The following is a 19,608-nucleotide window of genomic DNA, read 5'->3' as shown; positions in this document are numbered from 1 at the left end:
AGGATGGAGGGGTGCCATGCATACCAGGTGGGGATGGGGGCCACGTATAATAGGAAGGGGGGGCCATATATACCAGGATGGGGGATATTAACAGATTTGGAGGACATTACCCCTATAACAGTGTCAGAGTGTCAGCAGCAGACCCCCTCCCCCTTAACAGTGCATCATGACCACATTTTTTGCTTAATTTTTTTCCTGTTTTCCTCCTCTAAAACCTTGGTGCGTCTTATGGTCCGAAAAATATGATAACTTTTTTTCATCTTGTTCTGAGCTACAACGCTACTAGGAAGAGGTTGTCCAATAGTGAACAAGCCTTTTTAGAACATGCTCTTTCCCTTCCTTACCTGCTTTTAAAGCTTGTGTGCCACAAGCTTTCTGTATACTATTGTGGTTCCCATTTACTTACAGAGTAGTGGGCTGCTACTTAGGCTGAATATATACATAAACTATATTGACAAATGTATTGGGGCACCTACAGGAACTTTTATGACCTTCCATTCTAAATCCATAGGTATTAATATTGAGTTGGTCCCTCTTTTGCAGCTATTACAGCTTCCATCCTTCCAGGAAGGCCTCCTACAAGGTTTTGCAGTGTGACTTTGGGATTTTTTGCCCATTCATGCAGAAGAGCATTTGTGAGGTCACAAACCGATGTTGGAATCAAGGGCTGGGCTTGTAGTCTTCATTCTAATTCATACCAAAGGCGTTGTATGGGGTTGAGATCAGGGTTTTGTTTGGACCAATTCTTCCACATCAGGCTCACTAAATCATACCTTTATTGACCTTGTTTTGTCAACTGGGCACAATCATGTTGGAACAAAAACTGTTTCCACAAACTTGGAAGTATACGATTATCCAAAATGTCTTGTATTCTGAAGCATTAAGATTTCCCTTCACTGGAACTATGTGGTCTAGGTCAACCCCTGAAATCAACACTATAGCATTACCCTTACTCAGCCAAATTTTACAGCTGGTACAATGCAGTCAGGTAGGTAACATAAACCCCCCCCCCCCCCCAAAAAAAAACGTTTAAAAAAAAAAAAAATTAATGTAAAGATCACCTCCTTTATCCTTCATTAAAAATACTATTAAAAAATAATAAAATAAAAAAACAAAACATATCTGGTATTGCTGAATTTGTAAAAGTCCAAACTATCAAAACATAAAATTAATTAACTCGATCGCTAAACATGGTAACGAGAAAAAATAATCAAAACACCAAAATTGTGGGGGTTTTCCAGTCACTACTCCTCCATAATAATTGCAATAAAAACAGATCAAGGAGTCAAAATGTCTCCTATAACCCAAAATGGTATCAATAAAACCATCAGCTTACCTCGCAAAAAACAAGCCTTCACACAGCTGAACTGACAGGAAAATAAAAATATTCCGAGCTTTGAAAAAAGGCAACACAAAGAAAACATTTTTTTTTTACAAATTTCTGTATTTTTTTTCTCCACTTAAATGAAAAAAAAAATCTACATAAATTTGGTGTCTCAGTAATTGCACTGACCTGTAGAATCATGATTTTGACAAATTTTACTATAGAATATACAGTCATGGGCAAAAGTTTTGAGAATGACACCAAAATTATATTTTCACATGATCTGCTGGCCTCTGGTTTTTATTAGTGTTTGTCTGATATTTATATCACATACAGAAATATAATTGCAATCATATTATGAGTACCAATAGGTTATATTGACAGTTAGAATGAGTTAATGCAGCAAGTCAATATTTGCAGTATTGCCCCTTCTTCTTCAAGACCTCTGAAATTCTCCCTGGCATGCTCTCATTCAACTTTTGGACCAAATCCTGACTGATAGTAGTCCATTCTTGCATAATCAATGCTTGCATTTTGCCAGAATTTGTTGGTTTTTGTTTGTCCACCCGTCTCTTGATGATTGACCACAAGTTCTCAATGGGATTAAGATCTGGGGAGTTTCCAGGCCATGGACCCAAAATCTCTATGTTTTGTTCCATGAGCCATTTAGTTATCACCTTTGCTTTATGGCAAGGTGCTCCATCATGCTGGAAAAGGCATTGTTGGGCGCCAAACTGCTCTTGGACGGTTGGGAGAAGTTGCTCTTGGAGGACATTCTGGTACCATTCTTTATTCATGGCTGTGTTTTTAGGCAAGACTGTGAGTGAGCCGATTCCCTTGGCTGAGAAGCAACCCCACACATGAATGGTTTCAGGATGCTTTACAGTTGGCATGAGACAAGACTGGTGGTAGCGCTCACCTCTTCTTCTCCGAATAAGCTGTTTTCCAGATGTCCCAAACAATCGAAAAGGGGATTCATCAGAGAAAATGACTTTGCCCCAGTCCTCAGCAGTCCACTCCCTGTACCTTTTGCAGAATATCAGTCGGTCCCTGATGTTTTTTCTGGAGAGAAGTGGCTTCTTTGCTGCCCTCCTTGAAACCAGCCCTTGCTCAAAGAGTCTCCGCCTCACAGTGCGTGCAGAAGCACTCACACCAGCCTGCTGCCATTCCTGAGCAAGCTCAACACTGCTGGTAGTCCGATCCCGCAGCTGAAACAGTTTTAAGATACGGTCCTGGCGCTTGCTGGTCTTTCTTGGGCGCCCTGGAGCCTTTTTGACAACAATGGAAGCTCTCTCCTTGAAGTTCTTGATGATGTGATAGATTGTTGACTGAGGTGCAATCTTTGTAGCTGCGATACTCTTCCCTGTTAGGCCATTTTGTGCAGTGCAATGATGACTGCACGTGTTTCTTTAGAGATAACCATGGTTAACTGAAGAGAAACAATGATACCAAGAACCAGCCTCCTTTTAAAGTGTCCAGTGATGTCATTCTTACTTAATCATGACTGATTGATCGCCAGCCCTGTCCTCATCAACACCCACACCTGTGTTAATGGATCAATCACTAAAACGATGTTAGCTGCTCCTTTTAAGGCAGGACTGCAATGATGTTGAAATGTGTTTTGGGGGTTAAAGTTCATTTTCTGGGCAAATATTGACTTTGCAAGTACAGTAATTGCTGTTAAGCTGATCACTCTTTGACATTCAGGAGTATATGCAAATTGCCATTGCAAAAAATGAAGCAGTAAACTTTGGAAAAATTACTATTTGTCTCATTCTCAATACTTTTGGCCATGACTGTACAACGTAAAAACAAAGCCTAAAAAAGCAGGGCGAAATTCCATTTTTTTCACACTTTCACCGCATTTGGATTTTTCTTCTGTTTTACAGTACATTGAATGTTAAAACAAATAATATAATTTAATGTCATCCTGCAAGTCCCTCAATCGGCTATGTAGATGGAAAAGTAAAAAAAGTTATGGCTCTTGGAAGAAGGGAGGAAAAATTAAAGCGCAAAAATGAAAATTGGCTGCAGAGAAAAGAATATGTCCCAATCCTTTTCGCCTTAGGCCTCATTTAAACGTCAGGTTTTTTTTTGTATGAGATAGCACTAGGACCTATGGCTTAAGTATGGCTTAAGAAAAATCAATTACAAAGCTTCTCTTGTACTTTGCAAACACGGACAGCACACGGACAGCACACGGACAGTACATGGATACCATCTGTCTGCTGCACGTGTATTACACAAACCCATAGACTTGTATTGTCATCCGTGCTGCTGGTAAAAAACGGACATGTGTGCAGCACCATTGATTATAATGGGTATGTGTGGCATCTGTGAAAAAAACATTCCACACGTACTGCAAACACGGACTTATGAAGGGGGCCTTATAGTGTGTATAGATTAACCATTAATATATCTGTTACTTAACTGCTGTAAGCTATCAATTCATTTACTATTGCACTATTAGCATCCTTTAGGGTATGTTCACATGTGACATTTTTGTAGCCTTTTTTTGTTGTATTTTTTTCATTCAGCAAAAACATTGCATTTTACAGAACCAGCAATGAAAAACACTGAGAGAATTGACATACTACGGATATAAAAGATAAAACAACCACCAGGCAAAAAAAAAATCACAAGGAAATAAAAGCGCAGCGTGTGAATGAGATTTTTTAATTTCCTTGTGATTTTTTTTTTGCCTGGTGGTTGTTTTATCTTTTATATCCGTAGTATGTCAATTCTCTCAGTGTTTTTCACCTATTCAAATGAATGGGAAAAAAAAGCAAGTAGAAACGCTGCAAAGATAAATGAAAAAGTGCAACAAAAACACGACAAAAAGACACAAATGTATTGTACACAGTGTTTTATCCTATCATCACTCTGGTTTTTTGGAGCAAAGAACAAAAGAAATTGCTGCAAAAATGCCAAGTGTGAACATACAGGCATTAGGATTTGTGTGAAGTGATGAAAAAGGTTTTTCAATCCAACAAAGCGAATTAAAGGCAAAATTTCTTTATTGTGATTTCATTAAAATAGTAACATAGACAGAGAAAAATACTGACGCTTTTCGAGTCTGGCTGAGTTTTAGTCGTAGATAAAGTGCGTTAGTAGTTGTGCTCCTACATTAGATGGTCTCTGTGTATTATCTGTGTAGGTCATTTTATTATTAATCTTCTATAGAGAGTGATATAATATCTTACATTCAAGCTTCGGTGTATTTTTGGTTTTATCATCCATGTATGTATATTTATGAGTCTTTGGATGTTACTGCAGCCATATTGTTTTATTACAGCCTATGCCTCAAATCACTATGAAATAACACATTCAGGGGTGTTTGCCCCCTTCCTGATTTCTTATTCTTTCGCATGTTTGTCACACTGTAATGTTTTAGATCACAAAACACATTTAAATATTAGACAAAGATAAGACAAGTAAACACAAAATGCAGTTTTTAAATGAAAGTCTTTATCATTAAGAGAAAAAGAAATCCAAACCTACATGGCCTTGTGCGAAAAAGTGATTGCCCCCCCTTAAAACATAAATTAACTGTGGTTTATCACATCTTTGGGAAGCTGAGTTCAATTTCCCTAGCCACACACAGGCCTGATTACTGCCACACCTGTTCTCAATCAAGAAATCACTTAAATAGGACCTGCCTGACAAAGTGAAGTAGACCAAAATATCTTCAAATCTAGACATCATGCTGTGATCCAAAGAAAATCAGGAACAAAATGAGAAACAAAGTAATTGAGATTTATCAGTCTGGAAAAGGTTATAAAGCCATTTCTAAAGCTTTGGGACTCCAGTGAACCACAGTGAGAGCCATTATTCACAAATGGCGAAAACATGGAACAGTGGTAAGCCTTCCCAGGAGTGGCTGGTTGACCAAAATTACCCCAAAAGTGCAGTGACAACTCATCCAAGAGGTCACAAAAAAACCCACAACAGCATCCAAAGAACTGCAGGCCTCACTTGCCTCAGTTAAGGTCAGTGTTCATGACTCCACCATAAGAAACAGACTGGGCAAAAATGGCATGCATGGCAGAGTTCCAAGACGAAAACCACTGCTGAGTAAAAAGAACATAAAGGCTCATCTCAGTATTGCCAGAACACATCTTGATCACCAAGATTTTTGAGAGAATACTCTGTGGACTGACAAGACAAAAGTTGAACTTTTTGGAAGGTGTATATCCCAATACATCTGGCATAGAAGTAACACAGCATTTCAGAAAAGGAACATCATACCAACAGTAAAATATGGTGGTGGTAGTGTGATGGTCTGGGGCTGTTTTGCTGCTTCAGGACCTGGAACATTTGCTGTGGTAAATGGAACCATGAATTCTGCTGTCTACCAAAAAATCCTGAAAGAGAATATCCGGCCATCTGTTTGTGACCTCAAGCTGAAGCACACTTGGGTTACGCAGCAGGACAATGATCCAAAACACACCAGCAAGTCCACATCTAAATGGCTTAAGGAAAATAAAATTAAGACTTTGGAGTGGCCTAGTCAAAGTCCTGGCCTTAATCCAATTGAGATGCTGTGGCATGACCTTAAAAAGGCGATTCATGCTCGGAAACCCTCCAATGTGGCTGAATTACAACAATTTTGCAAAGATGAGTGGGCCAAAATTCCTCCAGAGCATTGTAAAAGACTCACTGCCAGTTATCGCAAACGCTTGATTGTAGTTGTTGCTGCTAACCAGTTATTAGGTTTAGGGGGCAATCACTTTTTCACACTGGACCCTGTAGGTTTGGATTTCTTTTTCCCTTAATAATAAAGACCTTAATTTAAAAACTGCATTTTGTGTTTACTTGTGTTATCTTTGTCTAATATTTAAATTTGTTTTCTGATCTGAAACATTTAAGTGTGACAAACAAGCAAAAAAATAAGAAATCAGAAAGGGGGGAAGCACTTTTTCACACCACTGTAGGCCCTAAAAGACAGCTATTACACTATGTAATATCAACTATTTACAGCAATGTTAACTTGTGCAAGCAAAGTAAGTTATGAACTACAAGCTACAGGATTATGGGATGCTAGCGGATCACGCGGCTGGGGTCGCAAGACGTCACTTTTCTGGCATTTAATTTGAGGGATTTCAGTATGTAAATGGCTGAAACTCAAGTTTCTAGCAGAACTCAGTCTTTGCTTTGTGAATCAATGTCTGTGTGTGCGTGGTGGCGTCAAGGCTGAGAAAAACAAAACAGAAATCTTGTGTAAGAGAAGATGAAGCCCAGAGGGGGAGACAGCGTCTAATCTACTGCTGCACAAACACGGCTGTAATAAACTCCCATCCAAGACTAAACTACACGCAGCTCCCCGGCCTCCATGTAACGCCAGACCTCAGTGTCTTACTCCACAGTTTATAGCTACTGTCATATCAGTATAATTGCATGAATAGTTTAAAACAAAAAGAAGCTCACAACTTGTACACATTCTTACTATAATAGGCATCGCACAGGGTCTGGAACCAAGTAGTCAGAAGTTGGCCACTTGACAAGTACAAACAAGATTTCAGTCTGAGATATAGCCTCCTCAAGTAAAGTATGTACTCCTAGCTGCTGGCACCAGTTTTGGACTGGGTACCATGCGGTGCCATGTAAAAGTTTGGGCACCTCTGGTCAAAATTACTGTTATTGTGAACAGTTAAGCAAGTTGAAGATGAAATGATCTCTAAAAGGCCTAAAGTTAAAGATGACACATTTCCTTTATATTTTAGGCAAAAAAAAACAAGATATATATTGTCATTTTTTACATTTTAAAAATTACAAAAAGGAAAATGGGCCGATGCAAAAGTTTGGGCACCCTTGGAGATTTGTGTGCTCAGATAACTTTGACCAAGGTTTCAGACCTTAATTAGACTGTTAGGGTTATGGTTTGTTCACCATCATTGTTAAGAAAGGTCAGGTGATGCAAATTTCCCAGCTTTATAAAATCCCAGCCTCCTCTAACCTTGTGCCAAAAAACAGCAGCCATGGGTTCTTCTAAGCAGCTGCCTAGCACTCTGAAAATGAAAATGGTGGAGGCCCACAATGCAGTAGAAGGCTGTAAGAAGATAGCAAAGCATTTTCAAGTTGCCCTTTCCTCAGTTCGAAATGTACCGTACATACTCAAGTATAAGCCGACTTTTTCAGCACATTTTTTATGCTGAAAAATCCCCCCTCGGCTTATAGTTGGGTATATACTTATATATACTGTAATACACGCTAATCATGAGTAGATAGTATATGTAATGTCAAATATTAATAGTCATAGAATTATTACTCTATTCAATACTACCCTATTACGGACATATTGAGCTCCATCGCCATAAATTACAAAGCCAACCAAAACAAAACAACGAAAAAGGAGCCAACAGTATAAAGATATGCATCAAAATTTATTAGTACATATATGATCAGACAAAAGCAGGAATCAGTGTGGAAAACACATGAGGAATAAAAACCCGCAACAACCCTCTCCACATGGCGGACACATACAGGACCAAACAGTACAATATAAGTCAGATATAGACTATCTAAGTATTTGAGGAGTAACACCATATATAGATGATATGTCAATACCTATTTCCAAGTACAGCAATACCTATTCCTTGACGAAGGGAACCATCGAAACGCGCGTCGGGGCTTCTCTGCTCTGCATGTGCCGACTTCAGACGGACCTCTAAATCCCTGACTATTTCCTGACTGTCTTCTGCTGGAACTGGATATCTCTGGTATGTATATATAGTGACTTTAGCAGGTCACCTATGGTCATAATTGGCATATGATAGGGAACGTATACTCAGCAGTATAGGACAGCATGGGTATTTTAGTCTAGTATATATGCTGTACTTGGAAATAGGTATTGACATATCATCTATATATGGTGTTACTCCTCAAATACTTAGATAGTCTATATCCGACTTATATTGTACTGCTTTGTCCTGTATGTGTCCGCCATGTGGAGAGGGTTGTTGCGGGTTTTTATTCCTCATGTGTTTTCCACACTGATTCCTGCTTTTGTCTGATCATATATGTACTAATAAATTTTGATGCATATCTTTATACTGTTGGCTCCTTTTTTGTTGTTTTGTTTTGGTTGGCTTTATATATACTGTACATATACAGTACAGACCAAAAGTTTGGACACACCTTCTCATTTAAAGATTTTTCTGTATTTTCATGACTATGAAAATTGTACATTCACACTGAAGGCATCAAAACTATGAATTAACAGATGTGGAATTATATACTTAACAAAAAAGTGTGAAACAACTGAAAATATGTCTTATATTCTAGGTTCTTCAAAGTAGCCACCTTTTGCTTTGATGACTGCTTTGCACACTCTTGGCATTCTCTTGATGAGCTTCAAGAGGTAGTCAACGGAAATGGTTTTCACTTCACAGGTGTGCCCTGTCAGGTTTAATAAGTGGGATTTCTTGCCTTATAAATGGAGTTGGGACTATCAGTTGTGTTGTGAAGAAGTCTGTTGGATACACAGCTGATAGTTCTACTGAATAGACTGTTAGAATTTGTATTATGGCAAGGAAAAAGCAGCTAAGTAAAGAAAAATGAGTGCCCATCATTACTTTAAGAAATGAAGGTCAGTCAGTCCGAAAAATTGGGAAAACTTTGAATGTGTCCCCAAGTGCAGTTGCAAAAACCATCAAGCGCTACAAAGAAACTGGCTCACATGAGGACCGCCCCAGGAAAGGAAGACCAAGAGTCACCTCTGCTTCTGAGGATAAGTTTATCCGAGTCACCAGCCTCAGAAATCGCAGGTTAACAGCAGCTCAGATTAGAGACCAGGTCAATGTCACACAGAGTCCTAGCAGCAGACACATCTCTATGTAACATACCTGGTGGCGGGCTTGCATGGTGCACCATCTCTCACTATGCAAGATCGCAAACTTGATCTTCAGTCCAGTCTGCTAGCCTGGCTTCTATTCATGCTGTCTGTTTGTCTCTGTTCTGACTGCTTAGGGCGGCGGCCCGGTTACTTCCTGTTTCTTGTAGCTGCTGTGGGCACACGCCTAATGCGTCCTCAGCCTATTGCTGTCTGTCACTGGATATTTAAACCAGCTCCACATGGAAGCTGGAGCCTGAGCAACTCTATCATTCAGTGTGCTCCTTGACTCTGAATGTGCCAGGTCCTGTTCTGTGTTTTCTTGCCTGTCTGTCCGCCTTCCTGGAGGCTGTATTTCCAGGCCAGTCTGAACACGCTCATAGCCTATTCGTCCCGCCTTCCTGGAGGCTGTATTTCCAGGCCAGTCTGAACACGCTCCTAGCCTGTTCGTCCCGCCTTCTGGGGGCCGCATACCCAGACCCGCTCCTGTATCTCGCTGCAGTGTCAGTTCCTGTCTGAACACTCAGTTCCTGTCTGAACACTCTCCTAGCCTGTTACCTGTTTTTCTCTAGGTCCGTACCTTCCCTTTTTCTGCAGAGTCTGTACCTGCACCTAACTCCTACTCGTTGTCGCTGTACTTCCGTTTGGGAGTTTAGAGTCCACTCGCTACTACATTGCAAGTATCTTGTGTGTATCTGGTTCTGCCTTTCCTTTCCAGTCTGTTCCGTGAGAACAGAGCCCTGTCCCCTCTGCTCTGCCTTTGCTCACCGCTCTGGCAGTTTCTGCCCGCTCTGCCTTGCTCACCGCTTCGGCGGTTTCTGCCCGCTCTGCCTTGCTCACCGCTCTGGTGGTTCCTGCCTGCTCTGCCTTGCTCACCGCTCCGGCGGTTCCTGCCTGCTCTGTCTTGCTCACCGCTCCGGTGGTTTCTGCCCGCTCTGCCTGGCTCACGCCTCCGGCGGTTTATCTCTGCTCTGCCTTGCTCACTGCTCCGGCGGTTCCTGCCTGCTCTGCCTTGCTCACCGCTCCGGCGGTTCCTGCCTGCTCTGCCTTGCTCACAACTCCGGCGGTTCCTGCCTTGCTCACCGCTCCGGCGGTTTCTCCCTGCTCTGCTTGTCTACCGCATCTGCGGTTCTGTTCCTGAATCCCAGTCTGTACTGGACCCTATCCAGCCTGTGCTCCAACCTGCTAGTACCTCCCCGTTTGCACGCCAGCCGTACTTGTCAGTACCCCCCTGTCTGCATACCAGCCGTGCCTGCCAGTATCCTCCTGACTGCACTCCAGCCGTGCCTGCCAGTGCTCACCTATCTGCATGCCCGCAGTGCCTGCCAATACCCACCTGTCTGTGTGCCAGCCTAACCTGCTTGTTCCTGTATTCCCTGGTGTGGGTCAACAGCCGTGTCCGGGGTCTGGCCTGGAGTAGCACCTGGTCCCTCTACGCGGTTCTTCCCTGGTACACGGCGTCGTAGCCGTCGTGCGACCTTGGTCAGATCGGGTTGATACTTAGTTACGCCCCTCCAGGCACTCTCCGGTTCATGGCACAGTGGAATCACTAAATCATGCACACGCCAGTCAGCCCGGGCGTGTGCATAACACTCTACAACAACTGTTAAGAGGAGACTTTGTGCAGAAGGCCTTCATGGTAAAATAGCTGCTAGGAAACCACTGCTAAGGACAGGCAACAAGCAGAAGAGACTTGTTTGGGCTAAAGAACACAAGAAATGGACATTAGACCAGTGGAAATCTGTGCTTTGGTCTGATGAGTCCAAATTTGAGATCTTTGGTTCCAACCACCGTGTCTTTGTGCGACTCAGAAAAGGTGAACGGATGGACTCTACATGCCTGATTCCCACCGTGAAGCATGGAGAAGCAGGTGTGATGGTGCTTTGCTGGTGACACTGTTGGGGATTTATTCAAAATTGAAGGCATACTGAACCAGCATGGCTACCACAGCATCTTGCAGCGGCATGCTATTCCATCCGGTTTGCGTTTAGTTGGACCATCATTTATGTTTCAACAGGACAATGATCCCAAACACACCTCCAGGCTGTGTAAGGGCTATTTGACCAAGAAGGAGAGTGATGGGGTGCTATGCCAGATGACCTGGCCTCCACAGTCACCAGACCTGAACCCGATCGAGATGGTTTGGGGTGAGCTGGACCGCAGAATGAATGCAAAAGGGCCAACAAGTGCTAAGCATCTCTGGGAACTCCTTCAAGATTATTGGAAGACCATTTCCGGTGACTACCTCTTGAAGCTCATCAAGAGAATGCCAAGAGTGTGCAAAGCAGTCATCAAAGCAAAAGGTGGTTACTTTGAAGAACCTAGAATATAAGACATATTTTCAGTTGTTTCACACTTTTTTGTTAAGTATATAATTCCACATGTGTTAATTCATAGTTTTGATGCCTTCAGTGTGAATGTACAATTTTCATAGTCATGAAAATACAGAATAATCTTTAAATGAGAAGATGTGTCCAAACTTTTGGTCTGTACTGTATATATAGTATATACTGGCTGTGGGGGTGGGGTTTTGGTGGCTGAGGAGCAGGCACATGCAGTAGCCGGCTGCTGCAGCTACCATGTGTGCCGGCTGCTAAAGAAAATGAATAGTCACTCTTTTTCATGCCCATGGGAGTGGAGAATTGTGAATAGTCATTTTATAATAATAATAATCTTTATTTTTATATAGCGCTAACATATTCCGCAGCGCTTTACATACATTATCGTCGCTGTCCCCATCGGGGTTCACAATCTAGATTCCCTATCAGTATGTCTTTGGAGTGTGGGAGGAAACCGGAGAACCCGGAGGAAACCCACGCAAACACGGGGAGAACATAGAAACTCCTTGCAGATGTTGTCCTTGGTGGGATTTGAACCCAGGACCCCAGCGCTGCAAGGCTGCAGTGCTAACCAATGCGCCACCGTGCCACCCTTTCTTTAATAGTGCACACAGTCAGCAGCGACGCAGCTCCTGCTGCGACTCGGCTAGCCTGTGTGGCCACTATTAGAGAGTATGAATATTCACTATTCTTCACACCAATGGGCATGGAGAAGAGTGAATATTCATTCTATTTAGTAGTGGTCACAGAGTATCGCTGAGCAGCAGCAGGAGCTGCACCTCTGCTGACTGTGCATGCTATTAAAGAAAATTATTATTCACTCCTCTCCACGCCCATAGTCCCAGTGTGGAGAGGAGTGAACATCCCCACAACTCACCTCGGCGTCTGAGGGCGCATGGCAGCGACGTGATACACTAATCAGATGCTGAGGTGAGCTGCTGCTGGCAGAACAGGTCACAGCTCTGGAGCAGAGGGGAGGAAGGTGAGTAGAAGTGTTCATTTTTTTCATGTGTGCAGTGAATGGGGGGCCATGTATACCAGGGTAGGGGGGTCATGCATACCAGGATTGGGGATGATGGGGCCATGATAACAGGATTGGGGATGAGGGTGCCATGCATACCAGGATTGGGAATGAAGGGGCCATGCATACCAGGATTGGGGCTGAAGGGACCATGCATACCAGGATTGGGGATGAAGGGGCCTTTATACCAGGATTGGGGTTGAAGGGGCCATGATAACAGGATTGGGGATGAGGGGGCCATGCATACCAGGATTGGGAATGAAGGGGCCATGCGTACCAGGATTGGGGCTGAAGTGACAATGCATACCAGAATTGGGGATGAAGGGGCCTTTATACCAGGATTGGGGATGAAGGGGCCATGCATACCAGGATTGGGGATGAAAGGGCCATGCATACCAGGATTGGGGATGAAGGGGCCATGCATACCAGGATTGGGGATTATGGGGCTATGCATACCAGGATTGAGGATGATGGGGCCATGCATACCAGGATTGGGGATGATGGGGCCATGCATACCAGGATTGGGGATAAAGAGGCCATGCATACCAGGATTGGGGAAACTTACCAGTAGCTGCTGCATTTCCAACCCTTGACTTATACTCAAGTCAATACGTTTTCCCAGTTTTTTGTGGTAAAATTAGATGCCTCGGCTTATATTCAGGTCGGCTTATACTTGAGTATATATGGTTATTAAGAAATTGCAGTTAACAGGAATAGTTGAAGTCAAGATAAGATATAGAAGACCAAGCTAAATTTCAGTGAGAGATGCTTGTAGGATTGCTAGAGAGGCAAATCAGAACTCCTGCTTGACTGCAAAAGACCTTCAGAAAGATTTAGCAGTCTCTGGAATTGTGGTACATTGTTCTACTGTTCAGAGACACCAGCACAAATATGACCTTAATGAAAGAGTCATTAGAGGAAAACCTCACCTGCGTCCTCACCATAAAATTCAGTATCAGAAGTATTCAAAAGAACATCTAAACAAGCCCAATGTATTTAGGAAACAAGTACTGTGGACCGATGAGGTTAAAATAGAACTCTTTGGCCACAATGATCAAAAGTATGTGTGGAGAAAAAATAATGGCATAGAATTTCTGGAAAAGAACATTTCACCAACCATTAAGCCTGGAGGTGGATCAATCATGCTTTGGGGTTGTGTTGCAGCCAATGGCATGAGGAACATTTCACGAGTGGAGGGAAGAATGGATTCAATGAAATTTCAACAAATTCTTAATGCAAACTTAACGCCATCTGTAAAAAAGCTGAGGTTGAAAAGAGGATGGCTTCCACAAATGGATAATGATCCTAAACACATGTCAAAATCCACAATAAACGACCTCAAAGGTGCAAACTGAAGGTTTTACAATGGCCCTCAAAGTCCCCTGATCTGAACATCATTGAAAATCTGTGGCTAGATCTCAAAATAGCAGTGCATGCAAGACGTCCCAGGAATCTCACAGAACTGGAAGAATTTTCCAAGGAATAATGGATGTAAAAAATACTCAAACAAGAATTGAAAGACTTGTCTGGCAATAAAAAGTGATTACAAGTTGTGATACTTTCAAAAGGTGTGTGTGGGGGGTGCTACTAGGTACTAACCATGCAGGGTGCCAAAACCTTTGCATCAACCTATTTTCCTTTTTGTAATTTTTAAAATTTTGTATTTTGTAAAAGATGAAAAAATATATATATTTTTGCCTAAAATACAAAGGAAATGTGTCACCTTAACTTTAGGCCTTTTAGAGATCATTTCATCCTCAACTTGCTTAATTATTCACAATAACACTTAAATAGTAGTAAGATCGCATTAAAAATAAACATCACATCTTTTTCTGTTTTAACTGTACACGATGGTCTAATATAATGTTTTTGCTGCCCTTGTTTTTATTTATTTCATCTTCTCCATTTAGAAACAGTTGTCATCTACAGAGGAATGTCTATAGTGTGGGTGAGGATAAACTTATGTGACCAGCCGCCCAGCTAGTTACAAACATGTAAGTTTCATACTTAGTGTACCATAGCAACTACCTTTACGCTCATCTGAATTTGTGTCCTATTTATTTCACGTCTATCAAATGATGTTATAATATATATATATATATATATATACACACACACACACACACAATTCCACACTGAAATGTTTAAGCTGCAACACCAAACGTGTTAATGATATGCATATAGTGAAAAGACAAAAACAAATTTTTCAAAACATCTTGATTTCTTCATTATCACGTATGAGTGCCAAGTGCAGAAATGCTCACACTTACACTCCTTGGCATGCTACTAATGAGGTAATTAATGGTTGCCTGAGGTATGTTCTACCATGCTAAATTCACTTGGGCACCCAAATCATCAAGATCCGCAGCTGGCAACTCCCATTGCATTTACTGACCAATTACGTCCCAGATGTGCTTAACCCCTTAGTGAATGGACCAATTTTTTTTAAATCTGACCAGTGTCACTTTATGTAGTAATAACTCTGGAATGCTTCATCAATTCCCATTGATTTGAGACTGTTTTTTTGTGACACATGATACAGTGCTGTGCAATTTAATTGGGACAAAGCATTTTTTAAGTAAAATCGTAAGTTGGTTACCGGTCAGTGATTCAAACAGTTTTAACTGCTTTGAACAGGTGTGAGTGTACAACCGTGAGTAACAAAATGTGATTTGACTGGTTTTAGTCAGAAAATAACAGCTAGCTGCCCCCTCAGCTTCAGTTGAGAGCTTGTTTCTGTGAGGAGTGGTTTAGTGTACTTTTTCTCCATGCCACAATTCCAAGTGTGTGAAGAAATTCCTGGAAGAAAATAAAGTAAAAGTGCTGGACTGGCCTGGCAATTCACCAGACTTAAATCCTATAAAAAATTTGTGGAGCATTGTGAAGAGACGTCTTGGCAAAATGGATTGTACAACCAAAGAATGCATGATAAACAGTGCCATACAAGTGTGGTTCCATGATGAAGAATTGAAGAATTTATGCAAAAACTTGGTAGAATCAATGCCAAAATGCATTGAAAATCTCATATCTGCTAAAGGAGGACATATTTCTTACTAAAATTAGTATGTAACAGTGCATTATAACATTTTATTATTAAATATTCAAAAATATGTTTTTTTTGGCTTTGTCCCAATTAATTTGCACAGCACTGTACTTTATAATTAATGGTAAATTTAGGTTAATATGTTTTGTGTTTATGAAAATATCAGATATTTGACAAAAATGTTTTAAAATTTGCAATTTTCAAACTTAGAATGACTATCCCTTTAATCCCAATAGTCATACCACACAAAAACATTAATAAATAACATTTCCCTCATGTCTGCTTTACATCAGCACCATTTGTAAAGTGTTGTTTTATTTTGTTAACATTTTAGAAGATTTAAAAATGTAGCAGTAATTTTTCATTTTTTCAAGGAAATTTACCAAACTTATTTTTATAGGGACCAGTTCAGTTTTGATGTCATTTTGGGGGTCCTATATGTTGGAAACCACCCAAAAGTCAAACCATTTTAAAAACTGCACCCCTCAACATATTTAAAACTGCTTTCAGGTAGTTCATTAACCCTTCTGGTTCTTTTCAGGAAATAATGGAAAGTGGCACGACAAGAATGAAAAAGTTTATTTTTACCACCTAAATTTTGATAACTTCTGTACGCTATAATCGGCAGACTCTAAGGCCGTTATTTGGCCATGAACTGCCAAGGCAAACATCAGGACCACACGATCAAGATCTCAGAGTGCCGATGAGGTTAAAGAGGGAGCCCCCACACTCTGTTAACTATTTAGATTCTGTAGTCACTATTGACAGCAGAATCTAAGGGGTTAAATGTCCATGGTTGGTGCCAACACTGATCATGGCTGATGCAGCAAGTTGTCAGCTGTAGTGTACAGATGACAGCTACAGGATTGTCACCTGTCGGGGAACGCTAGTCTCTTATGTCGCAGGTCAGTAAAAAGACGTCTGTTGGTCACTAAAGGGTTGATGTGAGACGAATCAAGAGACGCTGAAGGCTTCTCTTGACTTGATGTGTTTTTTTTTTGCAAATTTTCAGCTGCGTTTTACAGTACCAGCAAAGTCTATGAGATTCCAGAAATCTCATGCACACACCTTGGTTTTTGTTTGATCATTATTTTGTGCTTTGCATGGTGTTTTGCAGAACAGAGCATGTCACTTCCTTCAGCGTTTTTTCTGCGTTTTTTCAACGTTCTTCACCCATTGAAAGTAATGGGTAGTGAAAAAATGCCTAGTGTGAACATAGCTATCAGGTTTTGCTGCGTTTTTAGTGAAAAAAAAGCAAGTACAACAGTATGTGAAACTCATTTATTTTTTTGATTTTACAATCTTGTCTTGGTCACCTGAGATGGCAGCTTGGATTAGAACAGTTTAATTAAATTAGTTATGTGTAGAGTGTAAACTTTGGCTTACCTAGGTGTGAGATTGAACAATACCTGTGGCCCAGGAAAGTGTGAAATTGAACAATGCCTTGAGCAACTGAATGGCAGACCATAGTGTGAAAATAAATAGTGCCCTACAAATTCAATGCACTGCCAGTGTCTTAGGTAAACTATTCCTGAACAATTCACCTCCCCCACTGTTCCATTTGAAATGGTTAACATGTTAACATGGTTTCAAATATGTCTTGCATTGGTGACTTGTCTTCTTGCTTCTCTGGTGGAAGTAAAGCTGAACTTTGGGATCCTGAAAAACACACAAAAAACACACCAAAAAATGCACCAAAACATGTGTTTTTGACGCAGCTTCTTTCCTGCCAAGAGATCAGGTTTTGCTGCAGAAAAAAAGCTGAAAAAACGCAATGTGTGAACATAGCCCAATCCTGTGAATAGGACTGTTGTAATGTTCCCTCGTAAAGTTCTGGTCTCCAGACGATTTCCAGCTATTATTGCATCGAATACAAAAGCAGCACTCATCGCAGAATAGGACACACCTCAATTCCAGCCTCCATTGCCGTCTTGCTCTGCACCATGACAGCCGTTGAGAATGGTGGTGTGAGGTCAATGGAATGCCTTCACAAGGGAACGTCACACTGGTTCTACTCCAGGGATTATGGCACACCAGTCAGACCCCTTTAGTCTTCATTCCAGGTACACAAATAGCTTGGTGTTACATTCATTTGGTCGTGGAACCAGTGATATGACCATTACCATAAAGTGTCTCAGGAACCGTTTTTCAACACAATAATGCCAAGTCGCATATTGCTAATACTACTGTGAGCAGCTATATGGCATAAACATGCTACCATGGCCTGCAGCAACTCCGGACTTGTATCCCATCAAGCACATCTGTGTTACACTCGCGCCCGGACTGACTGGCGTGAGCGTGATTAGTGATCCCACTGTACCATGAACCGAGGAGTGCCTGGAGGGGCGTAACTAAGTATCAACCCGATCCGACCAAGGTCGCACGGCGGCTCAGTTGACTCCGTGAACCAAGGAGGAACCGAGCAGAGGGACCAGGTGCTACTCCAGGTCAGACCCCAGTCACAGCTGTTGACCCACACCGGGGAATGCAGGAACAGGCAGGTTAGACAGCCATACAGACAGGTGGGTATTGGCAGGCACGGCTGGTATGCAGACAGGTGGGTACTGGTAAGCACGGCTGGTATGCAGACAGGTGGGTACTGGCAAGCACGGCTGGTATGCAGACAGGTGGGTACTGACAAGCACGGCTGGTATGCAGACAGGTGGGTACTGGCAAGCACGGCTGGAGTGCAGACAGGGATAGGGTCCAGTATAGACTGGGAGACAGGAACAGAGACGCAGGTGCGGTAGACAAGCAGAGAAAAGCAAAACCGCCGGAGCGGAGGACAAGGCAGAGCAGAGCGGAACCTCCGGAGCGGTGGACAAGGTAGAGCAGAGCGAAACCACAGGTGCGGTGAGCAAGCAGAGCAGAGTGAAACCGCAGATGCGGTGGACAAGGCAAAGCAGAGCAAAACCGCCGAAGCGGTGGACAAGGCAGAGCAGAGAGGAACCGCCGGAGCGGTGGTCAAGGCAGAGCAGAGCGAAACCGCAGGTGCGGTAAGCAAGTAGAGCAGAGCGAAACCGCAGGTGCGGTGGACAAGGCAGAGCAGAGCGAAACCGCTGGAGCGGTGGACAAGGCAGAGCAGAACGAAACTGCCGGAGCGGTGGACAAGGCAGAGCAGAGCGAAACCACAGGTGCGGTAAGCAAGCAGAGCAGAGCGAAACCGCAGGTGCGGTGGACAAGGCAGAGTAGAGCGAAACCGCCGGAGTGGTGGACAAGGCAGAGCAGAGCGAAACCGCCGGAACGGTGGACAAGGCAGAGCAGAGTGAAACAACAGGTGCGGTAGACAAGGCAGAGCAGAGAGGAACCGCCGGAGTGGTGGGCAAGGCAGAGCAGAGAGAAACCACTGGTGTGGTGAGCAAGCAGAGCAGAACAGGGCTGAAGGTGCAGGCAGAGAGGACAGGGCTCTGTTCACATGGAACAGACTGGAAGATACAGGAAGATGGCTAGAACACAGGAGGTAGATACGGAGGAAGGGAAAAGGGACAAGCAGAACCAGATACACACAAGGTACTTACAATGAAGTAGCGAGTGGACACAAAACTCTCAAACAGAAGTACAGAGACAACGAGTTGGAGTGAGGTGCAGGTTCAGACACTGCAAGAAAAGGGAGTGTACGGACATAGAGACAAACAGGTAACAGGCTAGGAGACAGTTCAGACAGGAACTGATACTTCAACGAGATACAGGAACGAGCCTGGGTATATGACCCCCAGGGTGGCAGAAACAGACTAGAAGTCAGAGATAACAGGCCTGGGTATGCAGCCCCCAGGGTAGCAGAAACAGACAAGATACAGGACAAGACCTGGCAACTCAGAGGCAAGGAGCACACTGATAGTTAGTGTTGCTCAGGCCCCTCCTTCTGGGTGGAGGGGGTTTAAATATCCAGTGACTCACAGCAATAGGTTGGAGACGCATTAGGAGTGCGCCCACAGCAGCTATAAGAATCAGGAAGTAACCGGGCCGCCGCCGTAAGTAGTCAGACAAGAGACATGCACACAGCATGAACTGGAGCAAGGTTTGCAGACTGGACTGATGGGTAAGATTGCG

This window comes from Phyllobates terribilis, unplaced genomic scaffold (genome assembly GCF_046119375.1).
Source record: "Phyllobates terribilis strain yellow unplaced genomic scaffold, ASM4611937v1 Scaffold_3__8_contigs__length_932513732, whole genome shotgun sequence".
Lineage (NCBI taxonomy): Eukaryota > Metazoa > Chordata > Amphibia > Anura > Dendrobatidae > Phyllobates > Phyllobates terribilis.
The sequence above is the reverse complement of the archived record's forward strand: the minus strand, read 5'-3'. Positions refer to the sequence as shown.